The following is a 14,413-nucleotide window of genomic DNA, read 5'->3' on the forward strand; positions in this document are numbered from 1 at the left end:
CTGACCTTGTTTTGTATATTTTTCTCTTATGAAAAGTACAATGACAAGAGTGGTAAGTAGTCTCAAGCACTTATCCCACCACTGCACAACCAATGTAGGAGGCTGGACTGGCTTGTAGTGAGTACCAAGGGGTACTTGCACCTTGCACCAGGCCCCGTTATCCCTTATTAGTGTATAGGGTGTCTAGCAGCTTAGGCTGATAGATAATGGTAGCTTAGCAGAGCAGCTTAGGCTGAACTAGGAGACGTGTGAAGCTACTACAGTACCACCTAGTGTCATATGCACAATATCATAAGAAAACACAATACACAGTTATACTAAAAATAAAGGTACTTTATTTTTATGACAATATGCCAAAGTATCTTAGAGTGTACCCTCAGTGAGAGGATAGGAAATATACACAAGATATATATACACAATAGCAAAAATATGCAGTATAGTTTTAGAAAACAGTGCAAACAATGTATAGTTACAATAGGATGCAATGGGGAAACATAGGGATAGGGGCAACACAAACCATATACTCCAAAAGTGGAATGCGAACCACGAATGGACCCCAAACCTATGTGACCTTGTAGAGGGTCGCTGGGACTATTAGAAAATAGTGAGAGTTAGAAAAATAACCCTCCCCAAGACCCTGAAAAGTGAGTGCAAAGTGCACTAAAGTTCCCCTAAGGACAAAGTAGTTGTGTTAGAGGAATAATGCAGGAAAGACACAAACCAGCAATGCAACAACTGTGGATTTCCAATCTAGGGTACCTGTGGACCAAGGGGACCAAGTCCAAAAGTCACAAGCAAGTCGGAGATGGGCAGATGCCCAGGAAATGCCAGCTGCGGGTGCAAAGAAACTTCTACTGGACAGAAAAAGCTGAGGTTTCTGCAGGAACGAAAAGGGCTAGAGACTTCCCCTTTGGTGGATGGATCCCTGTCGCCGTGGAGAGTTGTGCAGAAGTGTTTTCCCGCCGAAAGAACGCCAACAAGCCTTGCTAGCTGCAAATTGTGCGTTTGGCGTTTTTGGATGCTGCTGGGGGCCCAGGAGGGACCAGGAGGTCGCAAATTGGACCTGAAGAGAGAGGGGATGTCGATCAAGACAAAGAGCCCTCACTGAAGCAGGTATCACCCGGAAAAATGCCAGAAACAGGCACTACGAGGATGCGTGAAACGGTGCTCGCCGAAGTTGCACAAAGGAGTCCCACGTCGCCGGAGACCAACTTAGAAAGTCGTGCAATGCAGGTTAGAGTGCCGTGGACCCAGGCTTGGCTGTGCACAAAGGATTTCCGCCGGAAGTGCACAGGAGCCGGAGTAGCTGCAAAGTCGCGGTTCCCAGCAATGCAGCCCAGCGAGGTGAGGCAAGGACTTACCTCCACCAAACTTGGACTGAAGAGTCACTGGACTGTGGGGGTCACTTGGACAGAGTCGCTGGATTCGAGGGACCTCGCTCGCCGTGCTGAGAGGAGACCCAAGGGACCGCTAATGCAGCTTTTTGGTGCCTGCGGTTGCAGGGGGAAGATTCCGTCGACCCACTGGAGATTTCTTCGGAGCTTCTGGTGCAGAGAGGAGGCAGACTACCCCCACAGCATGCACAAGCAGGAAAACAGTCGAGAAGGCGCCAGGATCAGCGTTACAGAGTTGCAGTAGTCGTCTTTGCTACTATGTTGCAGGTTTGCAGGCTTCCAGCGCGGTCAGCAGTCGATTCCTTATCAGAAGGTGAAGAGAGAGATGCAGAGGAACTCGGATGAGCTCTTGCATTCGTTATCTAAAGTTTCCCCAGAGACAGAGACCCTAAATAGCCAGAAAAGAGGGTTTGGCTACCTAGGAGAGAGGATAGGCTACTAACACCTGAAGGAGCCTATCAGCAGGAGTCTCTGACGTCACCTGGTGGCACTGGCCACTCAGAGCAGTCCAGTGTGCCAGCAGCACCTCTGTTTCCAAGATGGCAGAGGTCTGGAGCACACTGGAGGAGCTCTGGACACCTCCCAGGGGAGGTGCAGGTCAGGGGAGTGGTCACTCCCCTTTCCTTTGTCCAGTTTCGCGCCAGAGCAGGGGCTAAGGGGTCCCTGAACCGGTGTAGACTGGCTTATGCAGAATTGGGCACATCTGTGCCCAAGAAAGCATTTCCAGAGGCTGGGGGAGGCTACTCCTCCCCTGCCTTCACACCATTTTCCAAAGGGAGAGGGTGTCACACCCTCTCTCAGAGGAAGTTCTTTGTTCTGCCATCCTGGGCCAGGCCTGGCTGGACCCCAGGAGGGCAGATGCCTGTCTGAGGGGTTGGCAGCAGCAGCAGCTGCAGTGAAACCCCAGGAAGGGCAGTTTGGCAGTACCAGGGTCTGTGCTACAGACCACTGGGATCATGGGATTGTGCCAACTATGCCAGGATGGCATAGAGGGGGCAATTCCATGATCATAGACATGTTACATGGCCATATTCGGAGTTACCATTGTGAAGCTACATATAGGTAGTGACCTATATGTAGTGCACGCGTGTAATGGTGTCCCCGCACTCACAAAGTTCAGGGAATTGGCTCTGAACAATGTGGGGGCACCTTGGCTAGTGCCAGGGTGCCCTCACACTAAGTAACTTTGCACCTAACCTTTACCAGGTAAAGGTTAGACATATAGGTGACTTATAAGTTACTTAAGTGCAGTGTAAAATGGCTGTGAAATAACGTGGACGTTATTTCACTCAGGCTGCAGTGGCAGGCCTGTGTAAGGATTGTCAGAGCTCCCTATGGGTGGCAAAAGAAATGCTGCAGCCCATAGGGATCTCCTGGAACCCCAATACCCTGGGTACCTCAGTACCATATACTAGGGAATTATAAGGGTGTTCCAGTAAGCCAATGTAAATTGGTAAAAATGGTCACTAGCCTGTTAGTGACAATTTGGAAAGAAATGAGAGAGCATAACCACTGAGGTTCTGATTAGCAGAGCCTCAGTGAGACAGTTAGTCACTACACAGGTAACACATTCAGGCACACTTATGAGCACTGGGGCACTGGGTTACCAGGGTCCCAGTGACACATACAACTAAAACAACATATATACAGTGAAAAATGGGGGTAACATGCCAGGCAAGATGGTACTTTCCTACACTTCCCTCGTGCGTGGATGGTATCCCACTGCATTGACCTTGTTGACAATGGTCTGCTATAACTCCATCTTCATGGCGATGGGTGTGTACTGGACCTGTGCCCCAAATAATTGTGGCTCGACCTTCAGTATCTCGTCCACCATGGTCCTTAGCTCCCTTTCTGTGAAGCGGTGGTGCTTGGGGGGTGCCAGGGTGAGTGTTGTGAGTGGTGTGTTGTGTGGATCTGGGTGAAGGTGCTGTTGTGTGTTTGGGTGTGCGATTCGTATGTTGTGGCATTCATTGTCTGCTTGTAGAGTTCTCAATCTCAGTAGTCCTATTGGCGATGCAAAGGATTGTGGGGTGTATCTGTGAGCGTTTTATAGTGTTGTGGATGTGTGTCAGGTGTGGGGGTTTCAAACTTGCCAATGTGTGCAATTCTTACTGTTGGGTCCCATTGCTGGCCGTGGCGGTCTGTACCGCCAATGGTCGTTCGACTTCCACTGACCGCCGCAGTGATTTGTGCATCATTAATTGGAGGGCGGGAGTTTGTGCGCTCGGCGGTGGCAGATAAAGTGTATTCTCACCGACAAGGTCCTGGCGGTGACTGGTGGCTGGGAAATTTTTGACGGATTCAGATTTTTGCATCTTTATATGGTGGGTTTCTGTTCACTGACAACGGCGGGATTCTGTACAGCGTTGCCACAGCGGGGAACGATGTTTACCGCCATGTTCATAATGACCCCTAAGTGGCTTATGGAGCGAGATGTTAACTGGGTGGATAAGGCATTCATCAGAAAGAGTAAATTTCATGGCTACTGGATTGATTTTCTTTTGAATGGGAAAAATACCTACAAATCTGAGTTGTAATGCTTTGTCATTGATAGATGTGTACTTAAGCATACTAGATCCCCCTCAACATAATCAGGTGCTCGGTTGCTATGTTTGTATGCTTGTTTTTTCATGCCTTCCTTTGTGTTCTGTAAATGGAGTTTAGCTTTTTCCTAGATGTCTCATAGTTCAGCAAGGTACACATTTATGCACGCACTTTTTTTGACAATTGAAAGGGCAGGAGCCTTGGATGATGACCTAAGGTACAGTACAATGGAGTAATGTTATGTGCTGAGTGTACACTGTTATTATAAGTGAAGTCCACAAGTGATAAAGCCAGAACCCTTAACTACTAGTTAAGGTGGCCAACAGGCAATGGAGATACTGTTCCATTGTCTGGTTAGATTGCTCTGTTTTATCATCCATCTGAAGGTGATGTGCAAAGGATAGACGATGGTCAATATGTAGAGTTTAACACACTTCTTGCCAAAATTTCGACATAAATTGTGTACCACAATCTAAGACTATGATAAAGGGCAAACCATGGAGACAAACAATGTTTTATATGAAAGAATCCACTAAATCCTTTGCTGATGGTAATTTTGGGAGTGGAATAAAATGGAACATTTTAGTAAACATGTCTATCACTACCAGTATACTGGTGTACCGATGGTCCTTTGGTAGATCTGTCACAAAGTCCATACTAATGGTATGCCATTGTGTGGGAGGGAGTGTGAGAGGAACTACTAATCCCTCTGTGGCTGTGTGAGTTGACCTCTTACAAGTGCATATAGTGCAAACTTGCACAAAAGCATGCACATCTTTGTCAAGAGACTCCCACCAAAACCTTTATGTACACAATTCCTTGGTCTTATGCTCTCCTGGATGTCCAACTAGAGGGGATGAATGACACCATTGTAATATCAGTTCTCTCAGGCTTATGGGGACAAATAAACCGTGTTCATGGTAAAACAACTAATCTGAGATAGAATGTTGTAGATGCTTTAACCATTGTTCTGCAGTCTCATTCTGTAAGGACATTTTTATTTAATCCATAAAGGGTTGATTAAGGCAAGAACCAATTTTTCTCTCAGGGGGAATCATGGGTATGGGTGTTTGGAAGTGTTGCTCTTTTTGATGGAAAACATGAATGCATGAAAGGACATCAGCCTTTAGTTATTGTGCCCCTCACCTATAAGTTATCACAAAGTCAACCTCATTAAAGAATGAAACCCATCCCATTTGTTGAAGTGTTAGCACCCTTGCTAATCTAAGAAACTGAAGATTTTTGTGGTCAGAGTAAATGGTGATAGAAAATCATGCCCTTTCCCCCTATAAGTGATTGTGCCATTCCTGAAAGGCTAATTTTATCGCTGGCAGCTCCCTCTCAGTAATGGTGTAATTTTGTTCCACTGGTAGGAATTTTTGGGAGAAAAAGGCTATCAAAAGCATATTACCTGTTTCAGGGTCACATTGAGATAAAACAATTGCCAATTAGGATCTACCTCTACATAGAATGGCAGAGGTAGGTCAGGGTGATTCAGAACTGGAGCAGTGGTGAAACATGCTTTCAACTTGTCAAATGCGATTTGTGCCTCTTGTGACCAATGAAAGGGTTCCCCCTTCTGCAATAGGCATGTGATTGAGGTGACTATGTAGGAAAAGTGTGTTATAAAATGCTGATAGAAGTTGGCAAAGCCAACACCATCTGCACCTCCTTAACACATTTTGGGAGCGGAATAAAATGGAACATTTTAGTAAACATGTCTATCACTACCAGTATACTGGTGTACCGATGGTCCTTTGGTAGATCTGTCACAAAGTCCATCCTAATGGTATGCCATTGTGTGGGAGGGAGTGTGAGAGGAACTACTAATCCCTCTGTGGCTGTGTGAGTTGACCTCTTACAAGTGCATATAGTGCAAACTTGCACAAAAGCATGCACATCTTTGTCAAGAGACTCCCACCAAAACCTTTATGTACACAATTCCTTGGTCTTATGCTCTCCTGGATGTCCAACTAGAGGGGATGAATGACACCATTGTAATATCAGTTCTCTCAGGCTTATGGGGACAAATAAACTGTGTTCATGGTAAAACAACTAATCTGAGATAGAATGTTGTAGATGCTTTAACAATTGTTCTGCATTCTCATTCTGTAAGGACATTTTTAATTGGTCCAAAAAGGGTTGATTAAAGCAAGAACCAATTTTTCTCTCAGGGGGAATCATGGGTATGGGTGTTTGGAAGTGTTGCTCTTTTTGATGGAAAACATGAATGCATGAAAGGACATCTGCCTTTAGTTATTGTGCCCCTCATCTATAAATAATCACAAAGTCAACCTCATTAAAGAATGAAACCCATCCCATTTGTTGAAGTGTTAGCACCCTTGCTAATCTAAGAAACTGAAGATTTTTTGTGGTCAGAGTAAATGGTGATAGAAAATCATGCCCTTTCCCCCCATAAGTGATTGTGCCATTCCTGAAAGGCTAATTTCATCGCTGGCAGCTCCCTCTCAGCAATGGTGTAATTTTGTTCCACTGGTAGGAATTTTTGGGAGAAAAAGGCTATTAAAAGCATATTACCTATTTCAGGGTCACATTGAGATAAAACAATTGCCAATTAGGATCTGCCGCTACATAGAATGGCAGAGGTAGGTCAGGGTGATTCAGAACTGGAGCAGTGGTGAAACATGCCTTCAACTTGTCAAATGGGATTTGTGCCTCTTGTGACCAATGAAAGGGTTCCCCCTTCTGCAATAGGCATGTGATTGAGGTGACTATGTAGGAAAAGTGTGTTATAAAATGCTGATAGAAGTTGGCAAAGCCAACACCATCTGCACCTCCTTAACACATGTGGGGGTAGGCCAACACAAGATCGATTCAGTCTTTTTTGTGCCCATATGAACACCTAAGAGTGATAGAATAAATCCCAAAAACTCTAGCTGAGAGACATGAAAAAGGCATTTCTTGAGTTTTGCATAGAGCTGATGTTTCCATTATTTCTGCAGAACTGCCAATACATGACACTCGTGTTCCTGCTCATTATCATAGTAGATTAGAATGTCATCAATGTACACAATTACAAAGTGATCTAGGAATTCATCAAGGACTTCAATTAAAAAAAAATTAAACACAGCTGGGGCATTGCATAACACAAATGTCATTACACAATATTCAAATAAGCTGTACTTTGTACAAAAGGCCATTTTCCATTCATCTCCTTTGCAGACTCTTATGAGATGGTAGGCCCCATGAAGGTCGAACTTGTTAAAAATGGTGGCCTGTCAGCCTTGGTCCAATAGTACCGATATTAAAGGTAATGGGTTCTTGTTTGTCATGGTCACTTTATTAAGTGCCCTGTAGTCAATGTATGTTCTAAGTTCTCCATTCTTTTGGGAAACAAAAAAAAAAGGGGAAGAAATAGGAGAAGGGAATGCCGTATGAAACCAATGGCCAGTAGTTTGTCCAAATATTGTTTGAGGTGTTGGGTATTTGGCTCTGACAAGACATAAACTCTTCTGCATGGTAAGGTTGCGCTGGGTATTAAGTCAATGTGGCAGTCAAAACTGCGATGCAAAGGTAAACTAGTTGTCTGGGTATTATCGAAGACATCCACATAAGATTGGTTCTGTTTTGGGAGCGTAATGATACTACTTGCTGTCGTTATAGTGCATAACAATGGGGAATCCCAATTGGGAGCTTCTTGGTAACAACGCTGTATACCGAATTTGGAATTCAGTATTATAGTACGAGCCTCCCAGTCAATCCTTGGGTTGTGCTGTTGAATCCAATGCACCACTAAGATGGCCCCAAACGTTGGGGTATCAATGAGATCAAAACAAACGGATCCAGAGTGCCCATTGTCACAAATAAGACTGATGAGTTCAGAATAAAACGTGATGAATCCTGAGGACAACTCTGAGCCATCTACTGCTCGAACGAGCTCTGGTTTTTGTTTGTGCTAGAACAAAATACCCAACGTTTTGGTAGGTGTGATATCTTAAAAATCGCCTGTTACTCCAGAATCTAGAAAAATAGATTGAGCTTTTCTAGTCTGATTACGTAAAACCATGGTAACTGTGATGGTAAAATGTTGAGGAGATCTAGGGGGTATTCTGTTAGGAGCCTTTGATATCTGTGACTGTGTGCCCAATGAATCAACCTCTTTATTCTTTGGGGAGATTAGTTTCCCAAAATTTCAGTGGGAACAACCATGGAAGCAACTGCCTTTTTGGGTGTTGCTGTTTTTGTCTTGGGCCTGATTGGGCACAAGCATGCGAAATGCCCTGTCTTTTGACAGTAAAGGTAGAATTTATTGGAGCAACGCCTTTCCATTTCTTCACTCGTGAGTGGAGATCGTTGGCCCCCTATTTTCATGGGTTCACCTCCGTTATTTGTTTTGGGCTCTTCTTTTTTCTCACTGCACAACACAATGATAAGGGTTGAGTCCCCCTTCGTCTTTTCTCCCTTTGGTTCATTTAATCAGTGAACTAGTTTCACAAATAGATTTATAAACTCAGAGCAATCCTCCAGGGGGTCTACTATTTCAGACAAAAGGTCTTTTAAGTCATCTCGGAGACCCCGATAAAATAACAAAGTGTGTTTATTTTGGGCCAGTTTTTCTCTAAAATTAGTCACATAGGTTAGCAAGTCCTTAGTGCCCTTTTTAATATTTAGCAATTCAGTATCACTTGCCTTCATAAATGTGTGCTTAGAAAAGAGTTTCCTCATTTGGGCTTTAAATGCGGAGCAATTATATAATAGGGGATCATTATTTTGGACCAATGGAATGGACCAATTGACAGCGTTCTCTGCCAAGAAAGACAGGACGAACGTTACTTTAGTGGCGTCATCAGTAAAAGCTGTTGGTCTACAAAGCAACTGGAGATGACACTGGTTCATGAATACATCATATTTGCTCCTATCCCCAGTAAACCTCTTGGGTAGCACCAATGGGAAAGGTACAGGGGTTACTACAGTCAGGATTCCTGGTGTTGTCTCACCTGGGCCTATTTGTCTGTTTGCTGTAAAACTCAGCTGTTTCAAATATGTCTTGTAATTCACACTTTTCCAACTTGTTTCCATGAGTCTTCTCAGGTATCAAAAAATGGCCACAGCACGGACAAGCAACATGTTCACCTAAGCTAAGCCTGCCTGCACTTTTCCATGCCCTGAATGCTACTAGCACCAGCCACTAATGTGGTTTTGGAATTGAGCGACCAGTCACAAGGTCCTACTCTGCTAAGGCGTTAAGAGGTACCAGGGAAGGGGATGACACTATGAGGTGTAGCCCCTTTATTATTGATGATGTTGGCCCCAGCTCCTGTTTTAAATGTAGGGGGAGTCCTCTGCTTCTACCCATGAAGGGGAAATGTGGAAGGAATAGGCACCTGTGTGAGCTGAAGGCAACTTTAGTGAATGTTCGCTCCTTGCAGAAACATGCTGTTGAGATTTTTGATCTGTTGAAAGATGGGTGTTTTGATTTGCTGTTTTTAACAGCGACTCGGCTGAATGAGGCCTCCTATACAGGCCTGCATATTGCCCTACCAGAGGCAAATACATGTGTTCACTTAGACAGAGTTGAGAAAAGGGGCAAAGGGGTAGCCATTATCTGTAAGAAGATTTTTAGATTAACATTTTTAAAATGGATGAGTTGCTGGGAGCAGAAACCTTGGGCTTCAGTGTGTTGATTGGTTGACAATGGCCCTTTTTGGGGGGATACTTGTTTATCATCCCCAGGGCATCTAGAAGACTTTTTAGCCTGTCTGGGCCACGTTCTGACTCCCAAATGTGTTTTGTATGTGAATTGTACCATGCTTGGTGACTTCAATATTGAATTAGACAGGACAGAGGACCCTTTGGTGATCTGTTTGATGGAAACCCTGTGTTCATTTAACCTGGTCCGAGTCGCCATGGGTCCCACACATAGAGCTGGTCTTGCTAGTGATGTGATACTTTTGAATGTCTCTTTGACTTGGGAAAACCCGTTTCCGGTGCTATGGTCAGACCATTTTGTTATTCCTTTTTCAATGCAGTTCGTTCAAGCTAAGGACTCACGTCCTCATGTCCCCAGGAGTGAGTATAGGGCTTGAGGCAGGGTAGCTTTGGAGGACCTTAGGAATACCCTGTTGGAACTTACTTTCAGGGTCCGCTATAAGGAGGGAAGGAAGACAGCTGATTTGGCAGCCCCTATAAGAATTTATAAGCAGACTTTTAAGCCTCAGTCTGCTCGCTGGTTTTCTGTGGACCTAGCCCAGTAGAGAGCTCCTTGTAAGACATTGGAGAGGCTATGGCAGAGGCATAATTTGGAACAAGATAAGGCCAGTTATAAAAGGCTCTTATGTAGCTATCACAAAAATATTAAAAGAGCCCAAAGCATTATCTACATGCAATGCACTGAAGAAGCTGACAATGACAGTAAGGAGATTTTTAAAATCTGTACTATGTTTACTGAGCCTAAAACGTTTTCCCCCGTTAGAGCGGAGTCAGATGTTATGCACCCGCCTGAGTGATTTTTTTGATGATAAGATCCTCAAAATTCAGGCTTTTATCTTTGGGACAAAACTTCTCTCTGGAACTTCGGATTTGTAAATGGCAGATTTCATTCCTAGCTGACCTAATCTGTTCTTGTTTATAGTTCCTCCTGTAGAGGAGGTAGTGTCCGCCTTCTCTAGATGTAAATCTGCATCGCCTTCCAACCCCATCCCTCATCACATGCTAAAGCAGATAGCAGATATTATTGGCCCCGTCTACCAGGGCTTGCTTAGCTCTTTCCTTCAGCCGGCGACACTCCCAAATGAGTGGAAATGAACCAATGCAATCCCGCTTGTTAAAAAGGCCATTGGAGACCCAGAATGTCTGGCCAATTTCAGACCCGTCTCCATACTTCCAGTGGTGGCAAACATCTTAGAAAGACTGGTGAACAAACAACTTACCACTTTTTTGGATGAGAATAACTTGTTTCATTCCTCTCAATCGTGGTTTAGAGTACGTTACACTACTGAGACAGCCTGCAGAGTCCATTAGATTCCGTTTAGACTTGGGCCACAATGTTTACATGGTGCTACTAGATCTGTCGGCAGCATTCGACATGGTCGATCATAGCATCTTGGTACACTGGTTAGAGCACCTGGGTGTGATGGGCTTGGCCCTGGCTGATTTCCTTTCAGGCAGAACACGAGCAGGTAGTTTAGATGAAACCATATGCCTCTGACGTGAAGTGACTGCAGTGGGGAGTACCGGAAGGCTGCACCCTCAGCTTTACTCTTTTTTATACCTATATGGCACCTTTGGCTTTCTTGGTAGAATCTTTCAATGTCAGAGTCGTCTAGTATGTAGATGACACTCAACTGCTGCTCACATATGAGGTGGACTCTTCTGAGTCCAAAGTTGCTTTTGCTGGTTGTGTGTGGACTGTGCTGGATTGGTTGAGAGATAATAAGTTGTAATGTAACCCAGATAATACAAAGGTTTTACTGTTTGGTCGCAATTCCCTTTCAGGGTGGACTTGGAGCATGGCCCAAGACAGCCCCTCCTCCACCTACGTCAGTGGCTAGAAACTTAGGGGTTATATTTGATACCCAACTTTTGTCACTACCTTTATCGCTGTTACACTCAGTATGAGAAGCTGTGCGCTATATAAGAAAAGTTCATTGATTCATCCATTGAATCTTGTCAGGTTTTGAGGTAGCTCTGGGAGAGCATTCCCAAGGCTCCAGTCTAGGTTTGTATCACTCTAATTCACTACAGAGGGATTGATTTTCGTCTCTTAGTGGTGCTACTGCTGCCTAAACTAGGGCCAAGGCCTGTGTGAGATCTGTCATTCTTTGTTCAGTCTTAGACATTTACGCTCCAACGGAATTAAATTTTATGGCCTTGGCTTTCTGACGAGGCCAGGACCACTCACCTGAATTCCAGGCTTCCGTAGGATGGAAGTGTGATGCCCACACCCTTATGGATAGTCCTCCACAGCTGAAAAGCACAGGATATGAGCAAGTAGTCCCGAGGGGGGTGGGGGGAGGGAAAAGGGAATCGGAATAGGAAGAGAAGGCAAACACTGGTCTGCAATGGTTCTGCAACTGTGGCTCTGGCATGGTGAATTCTAGTTTGTAGTACTGAGGCCCTGAGCAAGAGGAAACAAACACAGTTAGGAGACTAGATTCTGCTGCGAGGCACCTTCATACCATTACACATTTCTTTTGACTGTTGTAAATACAATTGTCACCGTTGCTCAATTGAGAGACCAACTGATCCAAAATCCAGGGACTGCCCAATAACCAAGTCTCATAGTTAAAATGCCATCGTAGATATAATCATTGTTGTGCACTGACCTCTATTCTCCTGGAGCGCAGGGACGTGAGATACGCTTACGAGCTGTTTGTTTTTGTCTCTTTACAGGAAATCTGAACTACTGTTGCCGGAGCTGAAGAGAAGAAGTGTAGGAGACGAGGAAACAAGCGACACAGAACTGGAAGCAGAGGGAGGAGATGGAAGTAGAAAGCGGCATTGGGAGCTAGGCGAAGCCGCAATGACAGGAGCCAAGCAGGAAGGTAGGTAACTTGAAGCCAAGCAACTCGAACAGCCAGGGGTGCCGTTTAACCCCTTCGCTGCCAGGCATTTCCCCTATGAGGTGCCAGGACTTTTTTGGGCTATTTGGGGCAGTTCGCGCTTAGGCCTTCATAATTTTTGTCCACAAAAGCTATCCACGCCAAGTGTGTGTCCTTTTTTTCCAACATCCTAGGGATTCTAGAGGTACCCAGAGTTTGTGGGTTCCCCTGGAGGAGATCAAGAAATTAGCCAAAATACAGCAAAAATTGGGAAAAAAGGGCTGCAGAAGAATGCTTGTGGCTGTTTCCCTGAAAATGGCATCAGCAAAGTGTTTACAGTGCTACAATCACCATCTTCCCATATTTCAGGAACAGGAATACTCGTATCAGAAAACTACATTTTTCAACCCAATTTTGGCATTTTACTGATACATACCCCATTTTTACTATTTTTTGTGCTTTTAGCCTCCTTCCAGTTAGTTACAGAAATTGGTATGAAACCAATGCTGGATCCCGGACAGCTAAACATTTCTGAAAAGTAGACAAAATTCTGAATTCAACAAGGTGTAATTTGTGTAGATCCTACAAGGTTTTCCAACAGAAAATAACAGCAAAAGTAAACAAATATTGAAATTGAGGTGAAAAAAACAGCCCTTTCTCTCCACGTTTTACTCTGTAACTGTTTTCTGCGATGTCAGATTTTTTAAAGCAATATACCGTTACATCTGGTGGACTCTTCTGGTTGTGGGGATATTTAGGGCTTGTAGGTTCATCAAGAACCCTAGGTATCTAGAGCCAATAAATGAGCTGCACCTTGCAATTGGTTTTCATTCTATACCGTGTAGACAGTAATTAATTTTGTGAAATATAAAGAGTGAGAAATAGGTATCAAGAAAACCTTTGTATTTCCAAAATGGGCACAAGATAAGGTGTTGAAAAGCAGTGGTTATTTGCACATCTCTGAATTCTGGGGTCCCCATACTAGCATGTGAATTACAGGGCATTTCTCAAATAGACGTCTTATTTACACAACGTCTTACATTTGGAAGGAAAAAATGTAGAGAGAGACAAGGGGCAATAACACTTGTTCTTCTATTCTTTGTTCCCCCAAGTCTCCCAATAAAAATGGTACCTCACTTGCGTCGGTAGGCCTAACACCCGTGACAGGAAACGCAACATGGACACATCACATTTTTACATTGAAAACTGACGTGTTTTTTGTAAAGTGCCTAACTGTGGATTTTGGCCTCTAACTCAGCTGGCACCTAGGGAAACCTACCAAACCTGTGCATGTGTGAAAACTAGACACCTAGAGGAATCCAAGATGGGGTGACTTGTGGGGCTCTCACCACGGTCTGTTACCCAGAATCCTTTGCAAACCTCAAAATTTGGCCCCAAAAAACACTTTTTCCTCACATTTCGTGACAGAAAGTTCTGGAATCTGAGAGGAGTCACAAATTTCCTACCACCCAGCATTCCCCCAAGTCGCCCGATAAAAATGGTACCTCTTTTGTGGGGGTAGGCCTAGTGCTTACGACAGGAAATGCCCCAAAACACAACATGGACGCATCAAAATGATCAAATACAAAACTACCTGTTTTTGCGGAGAGCACCTTTGTTTTTTGGTCCTGGGCTCAGCAGCCATACAGGGAAACCTACCAAACCCAGACATTTCTGAAAACTAGACACCCGAGGGAGTCCAGGGAGGTGTGACTTGCATGGATCCCCCAGTGTTTTCGTACCCAGAATCCTCAGCATACCTCAAATTTAGCTAAAAAATCAAATTTTCCCACATTTCTGTGTGGGATCACCGCACCTTGACAAATTTCCTACCACCCAACGTTCCCCTCAGTCTGCCGGTAAAAATGATGCCTCACTTGTATAGGTGGGCCAAGTACCTGTGATAGGGAAGAGACAAAAACATGTTGAAATTGAGGGGGAACCAAAGCGGGTCCAAAAGGGCAGTTTGAA

This window comes from Pleurodeles waltl, chromosome 12 (assembly GCF_031143425.1).
Source record: "Pleurodeles waltl isolate 20211129_DDA chromosome 12, aPleWal1.hap1.20221129, whole genome shotgun sequence".
In the NCBI taxonomy this organism is placed as follows: domain Eukaryota; kingdom Metazoa; phylum Chordata; class Amphibia; order Caudata; family Salamandridae; genus Pleurodeles; species Pleurodeles waltl.